The 23589-nt window shown below is 37.8% G+C and overlaps 1 protein-coding gene across 32 annotated transcripts in view; it reads left to right on the top strand.

The window, feature by feature from the left end:
* NRCAM (neuronal cell adhesion molecule) overlaps positions 1-23589 on the top strand; it is a 314317-nt gene that overhangs the window by 128012 nt on the left and 162716 nt on the right. For 27 of the 32 annotated variants that reach the window (XM_054494285.2, XM_063667720.1, XM_054494267.2 and 24 more), the window contains exon 3: positions 16580-16645. The exons of 3 other annotated variants lie outside the window; for them this stretch is intronic. The gene's annotated coding sequence lies outside the window, so the exon portion shown is untranslated. Of the gene's footprint in view, positions 1-850; positions 958-3959; positions 3979-16579; positions 16646-23589 lie in introns of those variants that run through there. 2 more of the 32 variants (XM_063667715.1, XM_063667717.1) reach the window with 2 other exon arrangements.

Below are 23589 nucleotides of genomic sequence, written 5' to 3'. Positions count from 1 at the left end.
TACTGGACATAATACATTTTAGAAATACCTTCTATTACTTTTTAAAGGTCTTCTTATCATGAAATATAATCCTAATGTATTATGCACTCTAATGAAAATACCAGCTCACTATTCATTATTTATTTGTGTACTTAGGTACCAACAGCATCTGGCTTAGAAGAAGAATAATAAGCAACATGTTAAAATTCTTACAGCTTGGATGGGTGAATACTCATGACTGTGGGTACTAGAGAAGCCTGAGAGAGGAATGAAATTCAGAAATAAATAGGTAGGGGGAAAGAAAGTAAGAAAAATAGTTATAATATTTATTTTTACTGAGATCTTAAATTAACTGAATCAAATAGAGTTTCTAGGCTTCCATGAAAGAAAACTCAGAAATGACTGTTGTGAGTCATTGGACAGCAAGTTCTACCATCTATGTGATGTAGGTTCTGAGGCTGAAATAAAGAAGCCAGTCTCAGCAGTTATTGTGTCTTGTCAAAAGGAATAAAAACCCAGATGGCCATTCTAAAGTGTTATTTTGAGTTAGTACAAGATTTAAAAAGAAAGAAGAAACTATGTGACAGCTTTACAATCTCCCCCTCATAGGTGAAAATATGGCACTTACTTTCTTGAAACAGGATTACCAAATCATAACCTATTGTGTGTTTTGCTAAATCATTTTGAGCAACCAAACAGATTTTTCTTGCTTCTAAATGGATACGAAGAAATGTTTAACCTCCATTGTATTGCCACAAAGCCAGGCTGATCACCCTGGGAGGCCTGGGAGGTCTGAGCAGCTTTGGATTGGCTGTCAGGAGCAGGACTTTAACATTTTACTGCACATGGGCCAGCCACAGCAGGGTTCAATTGCCAGTGCTTTTATCTGCAGAAATGTGCTGGGATGGGCACTTTGTTTAAAATTTCCCTTTGCTACTGGAAGGAAATGGAAAGCAGTAAGATAACTTCATTTGTAAGGTAATATCTGTGCTTGTTTATGTACTTTATGGAAAGTAATGTTTGACAGTCCAGGGACTGGTTGATTTTTGTTCCTCCTCTCAGGTATCGTTTTAATGATTTGTTTAAAACCGAAGCCCAAATTAGAACTGCATTCCATCTATAACAGCTTATCCGAAGCTTGATATTCTCTGTTCATTGGTTTGGTTTTATTTTGTGTGCTATTGGTTAGTGGAGTTTGTTTCACATAGCTTGTTTAACACTTAAAAGAGGAACTGTCGTGGGGCAACTGACAGATATGGTTTGAATATTTTTAGTAGCAAAATGTGAACATATTGTAAAGAAAAATTAAGTACTGATATGTTTGTTTGTCATCAGGGTACATCCACAGGGTGTGTTAAGATGTAATTTTAATGCTTTTGTCATTCTTTCTGTGGATATTTGTTTTTAATAGTCTCACAGACCATTTTCATATTACCTTAAGACAATTTTCTAGTTAGGCCTTATTCTCCCTTATTTTCTGCATGCCTCATGTTTTTGAGGATAGTATAATACTTTTTGTGTGCAAAGTATAGCATAAACTTTACTCATCTGTCTTTTTGATTAAAAGCAGAATCTACTGTCATTCCCTCGGCACTAACTTGAGAGTTTCCCTTAGGTTTTTTGTATTGATTCTCCTGTATTCCAGAGAGTTCAGTGGTCAAGAGGATGAGAGAAGCTGGATGAAGGACACATTTTTAAAAAATATCATAATTGGATGTGTTAGCTTTAGCTCTTGAAACATCTTCAAAGACCATCTGTAAGATTATATTCCATGCTTCTCAGTTCTTTGAACCTCATGAAATGAAACATGGTGTGATTATACCTAATGCAATTTGGTTTCAAGCTAATATCTTGAAACCAAAGTTTTGCATCTTTAGAAACACCCCTGAAAATACTCATTATCTGACTTTTATTACAGCTGGACATGAAGCAAGTGCGTTAAATACACTCTGCCGTTTTCCTAGGGCAGTTTTTCTATTTCTGTTCAGATTTTTGATGAACAATAACAAAATCTGATGAAAGTCATCAGAAAAATAACTTATGTTTGTATATAGTGCTTTATAGTTTGCACTATTCAGTTTGATCCTCTTAACCATCCTCTGCAAAGAGAGCAGGTCTTATTAGCCACATTTTAAAGATAAGTGAGATTTAGAGAGACTAGACTGAGCAGCATGCCTCAAGCTACCCAGCTAGGAATAGGCAGAGCTGAATTCCCACCCAGGCATTCGGACCAGTGTCCTTTCCAAAATGCTGTGTTGGCTCCATGTGCTGGATGTTTGCTTTAAAGATCAGACTGTTTGGACTAAGCCTCTTAATAGGAAGGCTCTGGCAACAGCTGGTGTTAGGTAGATTAAAAATAAAATCAAAGACTGTTTGGTTGGAAAGTGAAATAATCAAGAGAGTGAGGGAGAAGGGAGAAAGATACCAAAATAACCAAGTGTTGTTTAAAGAAGTGAAGGATAAGGGCAGCATGATACATGGGTTTCATGATTGCCTCTTTTCTCTCCTTGAAAAAGGTTTTTATCCCGCAGGGCTGCTTTCTCTTGTCCCTGGTCTCTTTGAGAAATTTGCTATGCATCATCACCACAGGCCACTGTGAATTATAAATAGGAATCTAGGGCACTTTCCCCAAACTTAATATCTACAGTTCATGGCCAGAAAATAAAGAATCAAATCTGTAAACCTTCCCTTTATAATATATATGGCCTAGGTCTCATGTTTACTTACACAATATTGAGAGCAATATGTTTCTGCTGTTGAGTTATATTCACTTGCCACATCTTCCTTCTTTTCATTCTGAATTTTCTTGCTCTTCAAAGGACTATGCTTTTTAGTTTAATTCTACTACTTTGTTAACCCAGTTCTCTGACTTTCCTGATTATACTCTGATTTTCATGGTTTCTTTCCATTTTTCTCAGGAAATCTTGCTAGAGATACTATACTGTGTAATACTTAGCCTTACCCTGAAATTCAAGTGAAAATTGGAATGCTTTTCAAGCCCTTGCCCCAGTTGAAATACTTACTGCCATGCCATTGATATAAATAAGGTTGTAAGAATACTCTTTTACTTGGTTCTTTCCTCAGTATTCAAAATCTCTTCATAAGTGGGAAGTTCTTATTCACATCAGTTGTCTTTGGTACCAGTATACCACACAAACCAGTTCTGTTCATCTGTTACATATGATTTTTTGAATCAAAACATAGAATTAGATGTATCTTTTTATATTAACTTTGTCTTATTGAATACAACATATGTGTATGTGTAGATTTTTACACATACATGTGCTTATTTTTAAATTAACATTTATTAGTTTTTCTGTTGAAGATTACAAAAAGAATTAAAAATAATCAGATACTCAGCACTCGGATACACCATTCTGAGTGAGGATAAAATATTCTAAAGATTTAAAGATTGACTAGTACATAAAGCTATAAAATTGTAGGTAAATATCTCCCCCTCAGATTCCTTTCCCCAAGGTAAATGCTCTTACTCATCTTTTGTATATCTTACCAGAGATACGTTCTATGCATCTAGTGGCCAAAATTGATTTTTCAAATATAGAATTTCAAGCCAACACTATTATCTGATCACTCTGTGGAATTAATTCACTAATTCAACTAATATTTACTGATGCTCTGTTTTAGGCATTGTTCTAGGCACTGGGGATATAGCATGAACAAAACAGACAAAAATTCCTGCTCTCATAAATCCTACATTCTGGCACATGAGATTAAAAAAAAAAGGTGAATCAATAAGACATGTAGTAAGTTAGATTGTGATAAGTGTTAAGGTGAAAAATAAAGCAGAGAATGGAGGTGGGGCATCTAATATAGGTTACCTTTTTGGACAAGGCAGCCAAAGAAGTCTCCATAGAGATGACATACAAGAAAAGCCCTGAAGATGAGGGGGAAAGCAATGTAGATACTGGGAACAACTGAAGCAACAGATTGGAACTCCAAGATCCAGGAAGAAAAAAAATCTTTTCTAAATGTCAAAAGGTAGGTTTTTCCCTAATGAGTTGCCCAAGATGAAGGAAAGAGAGGTAATTCATTTAAAGTAATAATCCCTTAATTAGAGTTATATACCACTTCATTGACAGAATGAAAGTTCTCATTCTTAATTATTCTGCAAATAAGATGACCCAGGTCATGAGTGAGAGTACTTCCACCTACCTAGAGAAGATGCCATGGTAATCCGAGAACTTTCTGCTTACACATTTTCTCTTCTCCATTGGTTCTGAAGTTGCCAAGAATTTTTTTTTCTAGGTTAGTTGAAAAGACTAATGTATTTTCCTTATTTTCCCACAAGAGCCATTTCCAGAATCTTCCCTTTGAGTAGTAGCCCTTGCCACCACCTGTCTAGAGAACAAGGAATAATGCTTGAATGCAGCCACCTCCTTTCTATTTGGTGGAGGGAGGGTCCATTCCTACTGTTTTCAAGTAATCAGGGCCTCAAGGGTTAGGTTTGCCTGGTACATGGTGTCTGATTACACCAGCCACAGCTAAAGCTAAAAAAAAAAGACAGTGCCAAATATTAAACAAACAGGAGTTAAAAGTCAGTGAGCATTTCTTTGGTTAATGTGGACATAAGAGCATATGAAAGCAGGTTGATAATTTGTTTCAAAAATGGTTTTGTGCACTGCTATTGGGAATTAATTAACTTGAAATACAGATTTGTAGATGTTATTGAAAGTGGAAGCTGTTGGCCTCATCCCATTCTTCTAAACCTAATCCTGCTCCTCCTCACCACCCAGCCCCCTACTGGACATGGAGGCTTCCACGTGGCCTTCATCCATTCTGTGATGCAGAGCCTGTTGAAGAAAAGCAGGTGTTTTTACAGAGAACTTCGACAGAATCCTGTCCAGTCATTTGTGGTTTTGGAGCATAGTTTACTTGCTGATTTGACTACACCCAAATTTGGCCTGTTTGAACCCTTTTAAAAATTATCTGATGTGAAGACAAGCATTATTATTGATGGAGGAATCGGGAAGGAAAGGCTTTAAAGGAAAGAAGTTTGTTAGGGAATGAAGTAACTCAAGTAAGAAACCACAGTTAGAGAAGAAGGGTGTGTTTAATAATTGAAAGCTGTGAAACTTTACCCATGTGGCACCCCACAGGATCATGCCACTAACCTCTGCTCTGGACTATTGTAAGAGCCTTTTATGTGGTCTTCCTGTCTCAATCTCACTCCCCTTAAGCCTATTCTCAACACAGCCTATTCCACCCTTCAAAACGAAAGTCAGGTCATGTCACTCCCCTGCTCAGGACTCCTCCAGGGCTTCCCATTTCACTCAGTGGAAGCCAGAGGTCTTGCCCTAGATCATGTGGTGCCCCTTTCCATCTCTTACTTCATCTCCCACTGTTCTCCTGCTTGCTGCTCCTCTCAGCCACCTGGCCGCCTTGCTGTTCTAAGACAGGCAAAGAGATTCCAACCTCAGGGCCTTTGGATTTGCCCAGAACTTTCACCTTGCCTGCAAAGCCCTTTCCCAGTGGCTCTCACATTCACAGCCCTCAAATCTCTTTCGAATTATACCTTCCAAGAAGGTTTTTCCCTGACCATTGTACTTAAAATTGCAGCCCCTCTTTATCTTCGCACTCTATTTTCTCACCATACTTTATTTTTTGCAACCTAAAACACAATATTTGTTTACTTATTTTAATTACTATTTATCTTCACCCACTAGAATGTAAGCTATTGAGTGCAGAGATTTCTGCCTGTATTATTTACTGCTATCTCCAGCACCTAGGACAGTGCCTGGTACATACTAAGTACTCAGAAACTATTTGCCAAATAAGTTAATAACTTGTGCAAATTTAAGTGGGAAAAAGAATTTGCTTTCTCTATGAGTAATAAAAGTCTGGGGATTACACAATAAAGATAAAATTCTTAAAATGAAAGAGATTTGGTGAATACACAGCCCACATCCACTTATAGGCATGTTTCCTGGGTGTACTGGATAGCTGATTCCGAAGGATAGGCTTTGGATGCCTTCAATGTCATGCTTAAATGCAAATGATGCTGGGAATTGCAATGGAGAGTAATGAAAAAATGTGGAAATGGAATGGTGGAAATAGAAATTGGTTGCTTTGCTTCCAAAGTAACGATTTTCAAAGCAGAGGAATTGAATAGGAAATACATTACCAAAAACAGTGTCTCTGAAAATGCAAACTTCATTCATATTCTGATCTGTGCAATTTTTCAAGCTCAGTGATCCAAGGTCAGAGGGCGCTTGTATTAGCATAGACCTTGCTTTGTTAATTCACCTCTGACTAAAACCCCTGAATTCCTTATTATGGTAGGCCTTCCAATGACAATAAAACCAAGCTCTCATAACACCAGTAACATTTATACAGCACTTAGGCAATTCCTAAATGAATTGTCCCCAGAGACCTTGAGAAATAGGTCAGGATTATTAACCCCATTTTGTACACAGAGAGGAAGTAATTTGCTTAATGTCACTTGGTAAGCTATTTAATTCATAATTTGATTGCTTTATTTATAATAATGGTTTGTTTAAGACAGGCTATGTTACATTAAAGATGACTTCTTTAAATGGGCAGCTTTATATTTGAACTTAACTATAGTTAGCAACCTGCAACTGATAATATTCCAGATTTCTTTTAAGATCAGTGTTTCATAACCTTAAAATGGGAGACTGATTTAGAGAACTGAGTGGTCGGAGACTCCCAACGCCATTTTGATGTTGATCAACATTAGGCCACTCTCCTCAGCTGACGGTACCAAGATATCTATAATGCAGGCTTAGGTGTGATTGGGAGCCATAATTTAAATCCTTTTAGAATTCCCTTGCTTTTTTATGCTCAAAAAGTTCCATTTGGTTCAAAAAATCAGTGTAACTAAAACAAAATCAGTGTTTGCAGACAGCTAAGAACTAGAGACAAAGTCTTCATTAGGAGGTCCCAAGTTCTAACCAATAGGGAACGTGGGATAAACATTACAGAAGCTACATCAGAGTCATATTTGGAAACCACTTTATTTTGTTTCTGTTGTGGTTCATTCCTTTTACTTTCCAGAACAGTGCTATGAAAAGACTTCAAATTCAGTTCAATGAGCCTGTCAAATATTCAGGAAGTTGTGAGGAAATATAAAAGTGAGGGGACTACTTGTAAGTTCATGTCTGTATCAAGGGAAGACTAGAAAACTAGAACATCTAAAAAGAATGTTGAACCAAAAATGACTTGCCAGCTTTGAAAAAAAACAAAATGTCTAGTCTTTATCCAACTGTTTGAAAGTTTTTCAAAACTTCTTCTCATTTCATCTTTATAATGAGATTTATTTACTGCCAACAGCAACAAAAAAAGATGCACAGCCAAGTTATAATTCTAATTTTTTAAAAAAGTCTTCCTTGCCTTCCTTTTAAGGAAATGCATTCATTCTCCTTCACTGTTCCTGAATCTGCTTTACTATATTTTTATGCCTGTCTTTACATCTGGTTTATTATTTTTAACACCTGCTAGAATATGAGCTACAGTTTTTATACCAACGGCCAATTTAATTGGGCATATAAAAGTTTGTTTGAAAGAAGAATTTCACACATGAAACTTTTGAAAGATTTTGTATGCAATTATGTTAAAATTGGTCAGACCAAAGTGTAAATGGATAGAGCAATAAAATTACTAGGTCTTAAATCAAATCAGATTAAACTTTAAGATCTTTGTGAGCCTCAATCTCAAAAAGTGATGGTCGTAGAGGCCTCTTTGCAAGTAGGTCTTAGTTCCCAGGACCTATAAAAACAAGGGGCCTTTGGTAGGTGGTATGGTTTTTATGTTTTGCCCCCTCTAAATCTTATTTTGAAATGTGATCCGCAATGTTGGAGGTGGGGCCCAGTGGGAGATGTTTCGCTCATGGGGGTGGATCTCTCATAAATGGCTTGGTGCCCTCTTTGTGGTAATGAATTACTGTGAGATCTGATTGTTTAAAAGAGTCTGAGACCTACCGTACTCCCTCTTACTCACTCTCTCGCAAGGTGACACACTGGTTCCCCTTCTTGTGCCATGGTTGTAAGCTTCCTGTACAGCCTACAGACCATGAGCCAAAAATAAACCTCTTTTCTTTATAAACAATCTCAGGTATTACCTTAAAGCAACGGAAACAAACTAGTAGGTTATAACACAGTAGGTTATAATAAAACATGGCTAAAGCATCCTTGGGAATGGTCTCTGGCTAAATACATTGAATTCTTAATGTAGTGTAAGCAGAAAAATGAATTGATAGATCTTAATTGTATAAATGACAATGTGGTTAAAAGATGAATTATGCAAATTATATGAGCCAGACCTATACAACTTTTCTGTCTAGAGTTGTACTGTGTTGTTCAGGGGACAGATTAGCTCACTATGCAATTAAAAGTTTGATGTTTCCTATCCTTGTTTTTATCCAGAATATGAAATGCACAGAAATGTCTGTTATCTACTTATTGAGCATTTATGCCTGCGTAAATTAACATAGTGAGCAACCTGATTGTATACAAAGCATAGGGTTTTTCTTATTACCATATATATTTTCTCTTAGCACACAGTATTATGCTGGTCTGAATTTTTTGTCCCATACAACAGTATATATTACATTGATAATCATATTTTAAGGGAAGAAATGTTGTATGTGTGTTTGATTCTTTGTTCAAGTTCTTAGATACTAATCAAATTTGTACAACAATTAGTTAAGTTTCCTTTGTCACTTTATGTGTCAATGAAACATGCCTAAATAATATTTTATGAAGTTTAATATAATTTATTTAATCAAATAGTTTCACTGTTGTTTTGTTTTTTAAAATAGTCACTCCTTTTTTTTTTGACAGTCTTGCTTTGTCACCCAGGCTGGAGTGTAGTGGCGTGATCTCGGCTTCATTAGTAGATTATATAATAGTACCTTAAGAGACCATTTTGTTTTGTTTTGTTTTGTCTAGCTCTGCCCTCCGGGCTGGAGTACAGTGGCTCACTGCTGCCTCGACCTGCCAGGCTCAGGCAATCCTTGCCTCAGCTTCCCAAGTAGCTGGGACCACAGGTGCATGCCACCGTGCCCAGGTAATTTATTTTTATTTTTATTTTTCATAGAGACAGGGTCTCCCTGTGTTGCCCAGGCTGGTCTTGAACTCCTGGACCCAAGCTATCCTCCTTGCCTTAGCCTCCCACGGTGCTCAGATTATAGGCATGAGTTACTGTTCCTGGCCCAAGAGACTATGTTTGATCAATACCAAATAATTAAAAATTGGAGTGCTGTTAATAATTTTTTATCTTATGATAAATCTTTGGTATATTAAACACTATCAAAAGTGTTTTTTTATAACTGTGTAGGAATTCACTTGTGGTTCTTGCCTTCATTTTCAGTTGGTAGTTTTTAAATTGTCAGAGCAGCAAAATAAGTATTATTTGTGATCAAATCATTCCTCTTCCACCCTCACTCAGCCTTCTTAAAATACATCAGTGGCTTCCCATTGCCCTTAGGATAAAGGCTGAAAGAACTACAGGGCTCCAAATAGCCAGGCCTCTGTCTGTTTTGTCAGCCTCATCAGACCTGTCCCTCTTATCCCCTGCTTTTCTTCTTCTCTTTTTGTGCCCAGTTAAATTGTGCATTGGTATCAAAACTGTAACACATCATTCCTTCCCCAACTCTCAGTCGTCATTTCCTTAGAAAAGTCTGACCTTGACAAAGCCAGTTCCCATCACCACACACTCTAGGAGCACCACACACCCCTGCCTTAACAACTTTTCAAAATTGGTATTTTTGATCCATTTCTGTGATTATTTGTTCAACATCTATCTTCTGCCATTGACCATAAGCTTCATGAGGCCAAGAAGAGACTGGTTTTCTAAGGCTTTCACTTCTTTATAACCATTGTATTTCTGATGCTCAGCATAGAACTTGGTAAATCATAGGTGGTTAATAAATGTTTCACATAATGAGGTGATAAATAAATGCTCTATGAGGGCAGGGATTTTTTCTATTCTGTTTATTACTGCATCCTCAGTGCCCAGAACAGTGCCTGAGCCATAGTAGTTGGTCACTAAATATTTGTTGAATAAATTAATGTTTTCCTAACTTTTCAAGGACACAGAAAGTATTAATGGAGGAATTTAGGGTATAAGTTGAATTTTTTTCCGACAAATATCGTGTCTATTAACTTACAGAGTTGGAAGGAAGTTTATAGCCATGTTTTCCTTTTTTATTGTGGTAAAATATACATAGCACAAAATTTGAGATTTTGACAATTTTTAAGTGTACCGGTCAGTAGCATTAAGTACATTTATATTGTTGTGTGACCATTATCATATCCATCTTAGAAAATGTTTTCATCATCCCAGATTGAACCTCAATACTGATTAAACAATGACTCTTCATGTAGTTGTAGATTTATAGAACATTTTTTATTTGCCTTAGAATCTTTCTTCCCACTTGACATAGAAGTCTGATTTGTAAAATATATAAACATGAACTGCTTTTGCTTCCTGAATAGGGTTGGGTGCCTTGACTTCCTTTATTTCATTCTATAGCTTGGTGGTTGGCAACATCATCTGGAGGCTGTTCCAGGGCTAGGAAGCCTAGGGGAGACCGGGATTCCCAGGGCCACGCTGAAGTACGTCTGCTCACCCATGAATGAAACCTCCTTTTCTCTATTCAGAACCAGGGGTCATCTTTGTTTCCTCCTTCTTATCACCACCTTCTCTACACACACGTATGCACACATACACACACAGACTCACAGTCACTCTCCCGAGACTCTGAGCTGCTCAAGGATTGGAATCCTGTGTTACTTACCTAGATTCCAAGTGCTCTTTTGTGTTTGTTGACAGTGTGTTTTCCACCCTGTGGAACATTCCTAATATTACTTTGAGAAAGGGAGTCTAACAGCCTCACAATGTTGTATATTTCATTGTTTAACCGTCATTATCCTAGAGACATTATTTCGCCATGTTGATTATTGTGTGGCCTGGGACCACATGCACCAGAACCCCCTGGGTCTGCCTATTGGAAAAGTAAACTTCTGGCCAGGCGCGGGAGCTCACACCTATAATCCCAACACTTTGGGAGGCCGAAGCAGGCACATCACAAGCTCAGGAGATCGAGACCATCCTGGCTAACACAGTGAAACCCTGTCTCTACTGAAAATACAAAAAATTAGCTGGGCATGGTGGCCGGCGCCTATAGTCCCAGCTACTCGGGAGGCTGAGGCAGGAGAATGGCATGAACCCTGGAGGCAGAGCTTGCAGTGAACCGAGATCACACCACTGCACTCCAGCCTGGGCGACAGAGTGAGACTCCATTACAAAAAAAAAAAAAAAAAAAAAAAAGGAAAGGTGAATTTCCAGGTCCCTCCTAAATCTGCAGAATCAGATTCTCGCAAACACTCTATTTTCAATCTTCCCCCTTTCCTTTTCCTTCTTTTTTTTTTTTTTTTTTTTTTTTTGAGACTGAGTCTCCCTCTGTCACTCAGGCTAGAGTGCAATGGCGCCATCTCAACTCACTGCAACCTCTGCCTCCTGGGTTCAGGTGATTCTCCTGCCTCAGCCTCCCTAGGAGCTGGGATTACAGGTGCCCGCCACCACGTCCAGCTAATTTTTGTTTTGTAGTGGAGACGGGCTTTCGCCATGTTGGCCAGGCTGGTCTTGAACTCCTGACCTCAAGTGATGCACCTGCCTCAGCCTCCCAAAGTGCTAGGATTACAGACATGAGCCACCATACCCAGTCTCAGTCTTCCCGTTTTCTTAGATATGGTGTTAGTTTATAGCCATCACACAGAGCCTTCTGTATTTGTTTTATGTTCAGTAAACTTGAAAAATAGTTTCTCACTATCTGCCATATAAAATTTTTAGAACCTTCATATATTCATTGACAGTTTAACTAGACTCCTTTAAGCTTTTTCTTCCCTAGGTGAAGTCAACACTGTTACTGTAGCTGTTTCTACTAAGGAGTTATTTAATACCCTCTAATCAATTTTGCTCTACTGCTCTGAATACACTTATATTTTAAAATTAAATCTTCTTCCTAGATTATAGACATAGAAAAAGGACCAGTGAGGACAAGATTTCATTTAAGGTTTCTATTATGTTCACAATGTGCTGACTATTAGATAGGACAGAGCTAGCTATTCTAACAAACCCCCAAACTAGAAACATCACACAATTAGAGTTCCCTCTCAGCTCATGTAACAGTTCACTGTTAGTGATGCAGACCATGAATTGGAGGGAAGGATCTCTACTCTTCACCCAGGCTGACAAAGGCCATGCTATGCAACTTCTCAGGTTACACTGGCATTGACATACAGCCAGAAATGGAGAGATAGGAGGGGTGGAAAAGACACACTTTCTTTTTAAACATCTGAACAAAGAAGTGACACATATTAGCTCTCTTACACCTTACAGTCACACCTAGACACAAGGAGAGCTGGAAATATAGACCATGGACAGGAACTTCATCTCCACAGCCACCTGACATGACAGAGAGAGGGCATGACTCTTTGTTAGACAGCTAGCCATGACTGCACACTGAACTTCTAGGTTTCTTTTTTCTTTTTTTTTGAGATGGAGTCTTGCTCCGTTGCCCAGGCTGGAGTGCAGTGGTGTGATCTTGGCTCACTGCAAGCTCCGCCTCCTGGGTTCACACCATTGTACTGCCTCAACCTCCTGAGTAGCTGGGACTACAGATGCCCGCCGCTACACCCAGCTAATTTTTTTTTTTTTTTTTTTTTTTTTTTAGTGGAGACAGGGTTTCACCATGTTAGCCAGGATGGTCTTGATCTCCTGACTTCGTGATCTGCCCGCCTCATCCTCCCAAAGTGCTGGGAATACAGGCATGAGCCACTGCGCCCGGCCTGAACTTTTAGGTTTCTATTTGTACTTTTATGAAACCATGAAGTATACCAAGCACGAATGTCTCAGTCTGTTTTGTGCAACAGAGTATTATAGACTAGGTAATTTATAAGGAAAATAAATGTATTTGGCTCATGGTTCTGGAGGCAGAGAAGTCCAAGGTTAAGAGGCCTGCATCTGGTGAGGGCCTTCTTGCTGCATCATCCCATAGCAGAAGACAGAAGGATGAGAAAGGGCAAGATAGAGTGTACATGAAAGCAAGAGGAAGAGGGGAACAGAAGTCACTTTTATGACAAATCCACGCTTGTGAGAACAAACCTACTCCCACAATATTGACATGAATCCATGCATGAGGACAAAGCCCCTCATGACCTAATCACCTCTTAAAGATCCTACCTCTGAACATTGTTGCATTTGTGATTAAGTTTCCCACATATGAACTTTGTGAAACACATTCAAACCATAGCAACTATGTACCATGGAAGGCTACATTTATGTATATGACAATATGATTTCCAGCGCACTGACAGTAAGGTGGTATATATCCAACATGTCCTCTATCAATGTAATTTGCTCACTATTGGATGTTTGTTGCATCAGTCTACAAGGTAGCAAATGATAGTGTCACATGAGGCAGTCAGATGCTTCTGTGAGTGATCAGTCTTCAGTCTTCAAGGACCAATGTGTTAATTTCTCTGAAAGGTAAAGCATGATTCACATTGGTTCACCTGCAAGTTTCTTGCTCGAATGGATCCCTTCTTGCTACCACCCTAACTTTCACAAGATGTATAACATGGGGTCAGTCCCAAGTCCCAACAAGTTTAGTCTTGCAGGAGTAGGCTGAACTTTGTGCTAAACTTGGGGCCAGAAGTCAGGGGCCTGTGTTCCCAGGACCCCAGCCAGCTAGGTTGTGGTAGAGGGAGGGCCCTCTGGGTGCCATCTGATGGAACTGTAGTTGGAGAACATGGTTTATCTCAGACCATACTCTCTGTTTTTTTGGAATATATTTTGTTTCATAGGCTGCTTTAATGGGAGAACTGGGTTTCAAGATGATTTTGGCTTCTGGCCTTGTCAAGCTGAATTAGCGGCTGGATGACAGGCATACCCTAGAGAAACCAAAGATAAATGCCAGTTTTAACAAGGTGGTTTTTTTATCCTTTTTTCTCCAGTTAAATATGAATGGAACCCAAATTCAGTCCAAGGATCATGTCAAAGGCAGGAAATTAAGAAAAAAAAAGAGTTTGGGCTTAGTGTGATTTTACTACTAGTCAAATTTCTGTTAAGACCAAAGATTAAATATAAATTTATAATTTACTGTCATTTTATAGTGACAAAAGGCAGAACAGTTTTGCATGTTGCACAAATACATATTTGTGCAGATATATAAATATATTCTTGCATATAAAGTTTTCAGAATTGATGTTCTGAAAACTATTTCTCATCTGTATTTATTTTGAAGAGTGTAAACAGGACAGAATTGACTGGGTTGTCGGGGGGGTGGGGGCGGTCAAAGGCTTGATATATTAATGTAATCTAACCTTTACTGTATTGTTAAGGAGGCCAGTTTTTAGAAATCAGCCTCACAAGAACCAAAGAGTAAACATCTCTAATATCTTTAGAGTTGAACTGAAAAGTGTAAGCCAAATGAGATTTTGCAAGTTTTTGCCTGCCGATACTTTTTACCTAATACTGCTTGTAATAGCAGATTTTCAGTTGTATTGAATGTTATGAATTCTCATTTTAAAACAAAACAACTCTTTCTCCACCAAAAAAGTCCAGCAAAAAATGTGTCCCAATCCATAGCAATTTACTCTGAAACAGGAAGTTTATTATTTTATTTTTCCATAAGTGGCTAAACCAAGTATTCACTTTTCAGAATTATTTGAATTTTTAGTGTTATATGCTATTGAATTACTATTATTGTAATTGGTTTGTTAATGTGTACTGTGGGCTTTGGGTTTCTTACATTTTTCAAGTGGATGTTATCTGTCTTTTCTGAAGGCTACTTTAAAAATACATCAAATCTTATCTTGACCTTTTGACTTAGGACTGATTTTATTTAATAGGGTAAGTTGATTGCATTTTGGTTAAAAAATTGTTACTTGGTTATTGGAAAAATAGTCCTTAGCAATGATGTATTACCCTATTCTCTTGACCTAAATGTGTTTTGGGGTAATGAAAGGCCACTGACACATTTGTCAAAACAAGAATAATGAATGTAACAAAAAGTCATTTCCTAGAAATGTTTGGCATAATTGCTGACATGGTAATACAATTAATACAGTCTTTTGGTGGTCTTTGCAAAGCCTTCAGGGTTTACATCACCACAAAGTGGTTAAAAATGTAGCAGTGCCCTATCAATAATATATATAAGCAAGGATGAAATAGTTTTTCCACATGATGCCATGGAACCATGTTATGCAAAATTACATATCTGTGCTTTTTAAAGCACTTTGCCCTGAATTGGATTATGCTGAGAACTGTTAAAACTTAGGAATCCATCGGCATGTGGACTGAGATCCCTCATGGTAGGAAGCATGAAATATTTATATTTTATTTTTTTCTTGTTTAGATTTATCCAGTGAATTGGCAGATATGTATTAAGTGCTCAATATAAGTTTGCTGAATTGAGTTGTTATTGTAGATATATCTTAAAATTCTTATAGATGCTCTCCTACACAACTCTAGGGGTTTTTTAAAAAAGTGAAAACAATATTACTATAAAATTGGTTCCAATTCTAAGGAAAAATCACAAACCTCCACAATATTAATATTTTGTCCTGATAAAATATCATTACTTCACATGCAATGAAAATCTATTAAGGGTGATTTTATATGTAATTAACATTTTTTGCAACTTAATGCAGGAAATATTTTATAACACATACATAAGCAAAACCAGCTGAGATTATTAAGCATCTTTTATTAACAGAATAATTTTGCGATTCATAGTTGTCCTAATATTTGAGTGCAGTCCAGAGTTCCTGAATTGACACTTGTTTCTCTTCTCTGAAGGGTTTTTCAGAGGTTGATAGTATGACTTCTGTTTCCAGAAATCCAAAGTTCAAAAAGACACAAATCTTCCCTTAGAAACCTTGGGTGTCACTGAATTGGTTGTTTAAAAAATGAAACTTAATGTGCTCAGCTGTGATTGTTCTACTCCCCATCCCTCCTCTCTTTCTCTGGCTAATTCTCAGCTGGACTATTTGCAAAGGAAACATTGAGGCTGACAGGAGGAGAGTTGGAGAGTTGGAGATTGCAGAACTTGGGAACTGTCCACCACTCAGCCTTTGTCACAGCCCAGGTGGAACTCACTCCTCAAATCTTGGTTGTTCCCAGCTTCTCTTTAAGACCCTTGTTGAAAACCTGGGGCCTTTCAAACATAACCTAAAAAATTTCTATGCTACCAAATAAAAAATTTAAATAATAATAATAAGCCCATAGCAAAGTATTTTATCCACACTGTATAGATACATTACAAAAGCCCCTTTATTCCTCTAAACTGAAAAGAGGAATCAGACGTGACTCTCTAGGCTGGAATCCTTTAATGGGATGTCCACCAGAGTTCTGGTCACTTCTCTGCTGTCGCTTTTGATTGAAGCCAGCAGAGATATGTTTTGGCAAATCTAGTCATGATTTGTCTTCCTTGCAGGGCTCTCTCTTTAATTGTGTTTCCCATCAGAGAGCTGGTTGGAGTTAATATATTGACAGTCTGCTGTGATTGATGGCAATCAATGTCTTGTTAATGTTTCCCCCATTTTTTAACCCACAGAACAATGCTAAGAAGACGTTTGGTTTAAAGAATTAAAAGGAAGAACAACTTAAGAGCTTCTTCAAAGTAAGAGTTTGTCTTCTCAAAACATTTGAATTCGTAGTTAAAGGTGAGAATTATAATATAAAATAATGTGATTATGTAATATTATTGCCATATTTAATACTTTTCAATCCAGAGAGTATGATAAAAGACAGAGAGTAGAAACATAGATGCAAAAACATTAATCATACCAGTGTCAAAGAAGATAGATCAAATACATAGAGAAGAAAACCAGCCCTCACATCCTTTCATAGTAATAAGATTTTTGTTTAACTAAATCATGAATCATAAAGCCTAGAAAATAGAGAGCAGAGGAAAAGCACTGCTGGTAAAAATGTTTATAAAGGGACTAAAGATTAAAAATTATAGGGAATCATTTACAAGAAAATAATTTTCTTTTTGATTCAATCATATATCAAAAGTCTCCTGAGGGTATACCATCCATTAATGATTTTTCTTGTCTCACAATGGAGTCCAAAGAATAAAAATATCTCCTTTGAAAGTTTAAATGTTACTTTGAAATGTGATTTCTGCTTTGTAAATTCCTTCCCCATTTCTTATTTCCTACCCCGCTGTCCGCGTCATTCCTATTTATGCCATTCAGCATTATCAGCTCTAGAATGGACCCCATTAGGCCTATGATGCCTTCGGAAAGGCCATCTATTATAGTACTGAACTTGATGAAAAAATAATCTTACTAGGAAATCTGGAACACAGTTCAGAGAACTGTATCTCAACCAATAATAGCTTTTTTAAGGAATTATGAGAGCACGATTGTTCAGACATTCAGTTCTTTACCTTGTTGATTTCATTTAACAAATAAACTCATGGATTTTAGTTAAGGAAAGAAGATTGTATACAAGATTTTGAGATAGTAAAATCCATTGAGCATGTTGTCTCTTGTTCTTGAGAATTCTTAGGTTGATCCATTGAGATGTCCTTTTGTAATTGAAAGGAAATGATTCATGCCTCAGCTGAATTTGCTTCCACTGTGTTGTATTGAAACTGACTTCATATGACTAGTTCTTACAGTGTTTCAAAATACCATCAGAAATCCCCAAATTAGTAGACTGGAAACTAAGAATGTTGCTTTGTAAATCAAATAGCACAAATTTTGTTCTGCTTGAACAGTCCCTGAAAAGTGAAAATTAGAGACTAGCAAAATTGATGTTAGGTAATTATGACCAACACCAAAACAGCCTTAATTTTGTACAAATGGCTCTTTTAAGAGAAAGCTCCCTTTGTTGATGCAAAATGACCTATTTAATAAAGTTTTTATGTACCCCTCTCCTCTACAAGTGTCCTTATTTCATAAAGAACACCTGCAAGGTAAAGCAATGTGATAGTAAGTACCATCCATTCTGACAGGGACATATACCAAATTACATTTGTTAGCAACTAGGAGTGACTAGTAATGGTATTAAGTATGGTGGCTTACCAATACAATACTAGCATCAGCAGTAAGGTGTGGAAAATTCTTTCGTAGATAATATATTGTCTGATATCTATAAGGTAGTAAGACACTGAGGGCGGGAGTTTATTTGTAAAAATGGTGTTTTCTGGTGAGCAGGGAAAACAGCGGCCACTGTGAGTAAGTACCTGGTGCCCTTTTAAGGTGGAAACGCTCGGCTCAACAGCAGGTGCTCTCCCACTTCCTAGCCCGCTCTCAGGTAGTTCTAAGGGAGTTTTTCTGGCTGGATGCATTATTTTTTCTTTCTTCCATCGTGTGAAGGGTATTCAATTGAAAATCTCTGTCTTCTAGAGCAACAAGTGAAAAGGCTCGATTCTTCTTTTCTCAATACACACTTCTTGTTGGTCTTTCTGGCTAGCCTTTTGTTAATTGGCTTAAGAGAGCTTTTAGTTGTCAGGTCCTATGAGAGCCACTAAAATGTCTCATTTTTTGGTTTCGTGAATGGTTGAATCTTGTCAAAACTAAATACTGCGTCTTCCCAATTTGTTTCCCTGGCCTCACAAAGACTGACTGAAACTTCCCAAAATTCTAAAGCACACTTATACTCAGAATGTCCCTAGGCTATTCAAGTATTTGGCCTCTGACATTAGAATAAATACGTTTTTTTCGTAGCTACTTAGAGTTTTCAGTAGTTTTTCCCACATTCACTGGCATGCTGTGATGTTCAGAAAAATGCATGCAGCCAAAATTGTGGACTGTGGTTTGCAAACTCTCAGGCCCATCCCACATCCTTCTCTTTGGGAAGTGTCCTCTATCTGCCCTTATCCAATGTCACACATAAAAACTGCTCACGTTTGCCATTAACCCTAATGTGTACATTCTCTCCCTGGGAAGTCTAACTTCTACCTGGGTTGAAAACCTTGAGCTAAAATGCAAGGTTAGTGCTTGTGGTGGCTAGTGGTGCTAGTGGTGGCATTTTGATAATCAACCAGAGTGAGGAGAGAGGATGCCTCTGAAATCACTTCATAAAATGAGTTTTCTGCTGGCCACATTTGTGTAAGTTTGGTGCTGGTAGTAACCATAAGGAGCCTGAGGAAGAAGAATGCCCAGGCTGCACCTTAAAGCATGTTCCCATTTGGCAAGCTGTGTATGAAGAATAACCTGACAAAGTGTTGGAGTCATTTACTGACTGTTTTGGTGGATGACTTGAAATTTGTTCTTTCCCTTGGACTTTACAATACCAGGTTGTTAGGAGAAGGGTAGTTACATCCTGAATAGATAATAGGAAAACTGGTAAGAGTAAAAAGACTTTTATCTTATAATTAAGTTGATTTGTAAACGTGAAACTGTATTTTATTACAAAATCCTAATAGTTATACGATTTTATACTATTTATTTATTTAATTTCTTTCTTTCTTGAGATGGAGTCTCACTTGTCACCCAGGTTGCAGTGCAGTGGCGTGATCTCTGCTCACTGCAACCTCCACCTCCCGGGTTAAAGTGATTCTCATCCCTCAGCCTCCTGAGTAGCTAGAATTACAGGTGCGTACCACCATGCCTGGCTAGTTTTTGCATTTTTAATAGAGACAGGGTTTCACCATGTTGGCCAGGCTGGTCTTGAGCTCCTGGCCTCAAGTGATCTGCCTGCCTTGGCCTCGCAAAGTACTGGAATTACAGGCATGAGCCACCATGCCTGGCCAATTTTTAATACAATTTAACAGTAAAGACAGCTATCAAAATTTTGTCCTACAGAATCATTTTAAAGCTGAGAAGTTTTATCTCATGTTAGTTGATACCAGTCAAATCAAGAAGACACAGCACCCATAGAAAGAATACTTGCCCCATGAAGCTGAAGATAAAAAGCTCATGAATAAAGCAGTTACTCTGGGACGCCTAGACCCTAAACCAAGACAGGGATCTAACTCCAAGTAAAAAATACTTACCTCTTTATTGTTTTATACCAGTAAAGTTTGATTCAATATGTAGTCATCTGGAAAACTAGAACAATCTTTTCTTATACACATTAACTTCCTCCCTCTTCACTGTGACATAGCAAGCATGAAGGCAAGGCACAGATTTCAACTAAGTGACATCTCTTGAAACATAAGCATACTTGGACAGTCCCTCTATTGTGACCGTGATGAACTTTTTCACAGAATGACTACTTACCACTGAAACGCTGCATTCCTGGAAGCTGAATGACAGTGCAGCGAAGAACATTCTGTTCTTTCAAACCAGGCGACTGCCCAGCTTTCCATTTCCACATGAAGTCTGAGCAGTGCCCTCTGTTCTGGGGTCAGATGGAAGCATATTAAATCCAATGTGCAACATTTCTGTAGGGAGGCTAAATTACACATTTCCTGATATTTATCTCTGAGTTTTATTCGCATCCATGATTGAGATGCCTTTATTGATTAGGCATCTCATTTCTGCCTCTTGCATCCTGTCCTCATTATTCTTATGGGACACAGCCATTTTTCTCTGGACACCTCACCTTATCCCCCTTCTCACCACTCCCACCGCTCTGGGCTGCTCAGTTTGATAGCTGTTTCTGAAGGCTCAGAAAGAGCAGTTGAAATGTGTTTGAAGAAAGACATCAGCATTTTCTCTTGGGAGATAGCTGGGTAAGGATAATGCCATAGTGAGACAATGATGAAAACAGTGGCATTATGTTTTTGTGGCAGCAATAATTGGTGCTAGTAGTCAGTAGAAGGAATCCTGCAACTTTTATGTGTTCCGCCCTCTCCTCCCACTGTAGTCTAGTGGGAAGAAATATCTGGTTTGAAACTGGAAGTAAAAAACTGCCTGAGTCACTCCAGTACATGAAATGTAGAGCACTTAGCATTTATACACCAAAGGGCTAATGCGTGACCTTTGCAAATAGCTTCTTGCGTATACTTACTGGATTTGATTTCTTTTCCTTGCTGTACTTTTGGCTTGTAGTTCTTAACTGTTTTCTGGGATTATTAGAATCAGAACTCGTGATGAAATAAGTCTAGATTCGTGACCCATAGAGTTTAATTTTGAGGTTCACCAAAATGACCAGAACAGTGCCACCAAAAGGCAGGGGCACTGCCCTGTGGCTCCTGTTCCCAGCAAGTACAACCTCTATTAAAATAATTCTCACCCTGAGAGGAAGCTTATTCCAAATGAAAGTTATAAATGGCATCCCTTATTCATTGAGTTAGGATCTTTATATTCAGCATTCTCATCACCAGAATCATCATTTATTGAACTTTAATTGTGCAACATAACCTAATGGGTGAGATACTCCAAGTATGGACAATTGGAAGTGAGACACAGCAGGAATACTGGAAGGCCTCAGGTGTTCAGGTCCACATGGTACTCTATACAAAGGTAGACATGTGTGCCTAGGTTCTGCGGGTATTTTATCATGTCTGTTCTTTCCAGCATCTGGCCATTTCATCCCTGGCTGCTTTTGGAGGGAGTTGAATCCTGACAGGAGGGTTATCTAGGGAACTACCCAGGAGGAAAATGAAACCCAGTGTGGAGCAGGAGGCCAGGACCAGGCTCCTGCTGGTAATGCAGTATGTTGCTGTCACAACTGACTGCATACACAAATAGATGCTTGGATTTTTTTTTTTTTTTTTGCTTTGCTTTGTTTTCTTTTATTTTGCCTTTCATGACAGCATTCATTTTGTAAGGCAAAGAAAAAAATCTCTTGGACGGATTCAAGTTTTCATATCTGCAGAAGGCATTTCTACAGCTATTGTCAAACTTAGCTGGTCTGTAAAGATTCTTTGTTTCTGGATGACTGTTGCAGAAAGCAAGTTCATAAACTACCACGAATACAGGAGAGAATGATTTCTATTGAAAGAGTCGATAGGATATGGTGCATGGAGCCAGTCCTGAAAAGGGTTTTGTTTCTTGCAGCATGGTGGAAATTCACATTCAGATTGCTGCTCTGTGCTCTTTAGCATGCTACAGTGAAACAATGGGCATGCCAGCCGTTGTAGCAGTGTTGATTAATGCATTCCTTGAATGTGTTGATTAATGTGTTCGTGGGATGCCTCCTTAAGCCGCCACTGCACCTGAGGTGTGTTGGATATGCCTTCTCCCTGGCTGCTGCTTCGCTCACATGATCCCTTTTGCACATGGGTCTTTTGTGTGTATATTTCACACCACTGCCTTTGTGAATAAAATATAGATCTAGCAGACTTTTTACAGACATATTATCATCTGACAAAAGTGTCTACATTACAATCTAGTTGGGACTGTATAAACTATGATGTTCATAGGAGGAATGCCCTTCTAATAAACACAAATGCTTGGTGGCATGGCTTAGTGGCATCTCTCTGTCCTGTGCATAATCCCACCCAGGGATTTATTTTTATTCTTTTCAAAAGTTTTGTAAAGAAATCAAGCTGAAAATACTTATGGAGCACAGTTTGCACTTGAATAATATGGGAAGAGATGTGTAAATGGATTGCCCATTAGACACTTGGTACACTTGGAGTCTCAGTTGGAAACCCACTCCTTTCAGGCCATCCAGGGTAATTCTGTTTTCACTCTGCTTCATTCCAGGTTGTGACTTCTCCTGCTGTATTCTGAATTCTCATTAAATAACATGTTTGTTTTGTAGCATGTTTCCAGAAAGATTTACCTTGATGTGGTTCTACCTAACTAATGGTTTGAAAAAAGATAAGTGGGAGGTTTTTGTAATTTGTAACTTGTAATTTGAGACATAAGAATTCTACTGCTACTTTAAAAACTTTCTAACCTTTTAATTCTCAGCAAGAAGACCAAAAGGATTAGAAAGCCATGTTTTAAAATGGTGTGAGAGGGTTCAGGCATAGAAGAAATGGCCTAATGGTGCTGGGGTGATGGCATTGCCTGCTGTGCCTTGAGGTTCACACTGTAGTATTTTAACAGAGGAAACCATCCGTGCTATTCAGAAAAATTACATTTAACATTGGGAAAAGCAAAGCAAACAAATTCATCTTGAATAAGAGGGAATTTTTATATAATAAAAAATTGTCATATGAAGCCATTATATAAAGAAGTGGTAAAGTCTACAATATTTATTGCTGTTAAATCTTGGCATGAAATTAATGGTGAAGGATGGCATTTTGATATTTTTAAGAATAAGACTTCAATGAGGATTCTTTATTCTTTTAACACATATCAGTGACAAGACTATTCAAAGGTCTGCTTTGAGGTTCACAGAATACATAACTTCTGTTATTTCAGTAATAATAATTAACCCCAAAATTTACTATTATTTTAAATGGTTGTTTATATCTGTCTCACAGAGAGTATTTGTGGAAAATGGAAAATATTGAATTATTTCTGTTGCATTTGCATACATAAACTTCTCTTTTGAAACTTGAGGTACACAGAATATGTGTTTAAATCATTTTAATACATGTTAGATTTGGAAGCTGTATTTGGAAACACTAATCTTATTTGAAATGTATTAGTTTTCAGATAACTTTTAATTATATGATCTATTTAAAAGCAAAATGCACCAAAAAAGTATCTAAGAGGGAGTATACATGTATAACCAGACATGCATTTTCTTCGTTTGCTTGAATTC

This window comes from Pongo pygmaeus, chromosome 6, assembly GCF_028885625.2.
Source record: "Pongo pygmaeus isolate AG05252 chromosome 6, NHGRI_mPonPyg2-v2.0_pri, whole genome shotgun sequence".
NCBI classification, from domain to species: domain Eukaryota; kingdom Metazoa; phylum Chordata; class Mammalia; order Primates; family Hominidae; genus Pongo; species Pongo pygmaeus.
This window is presented reverse-complemented; position numbering and strand designations above follow the sequence as displayed.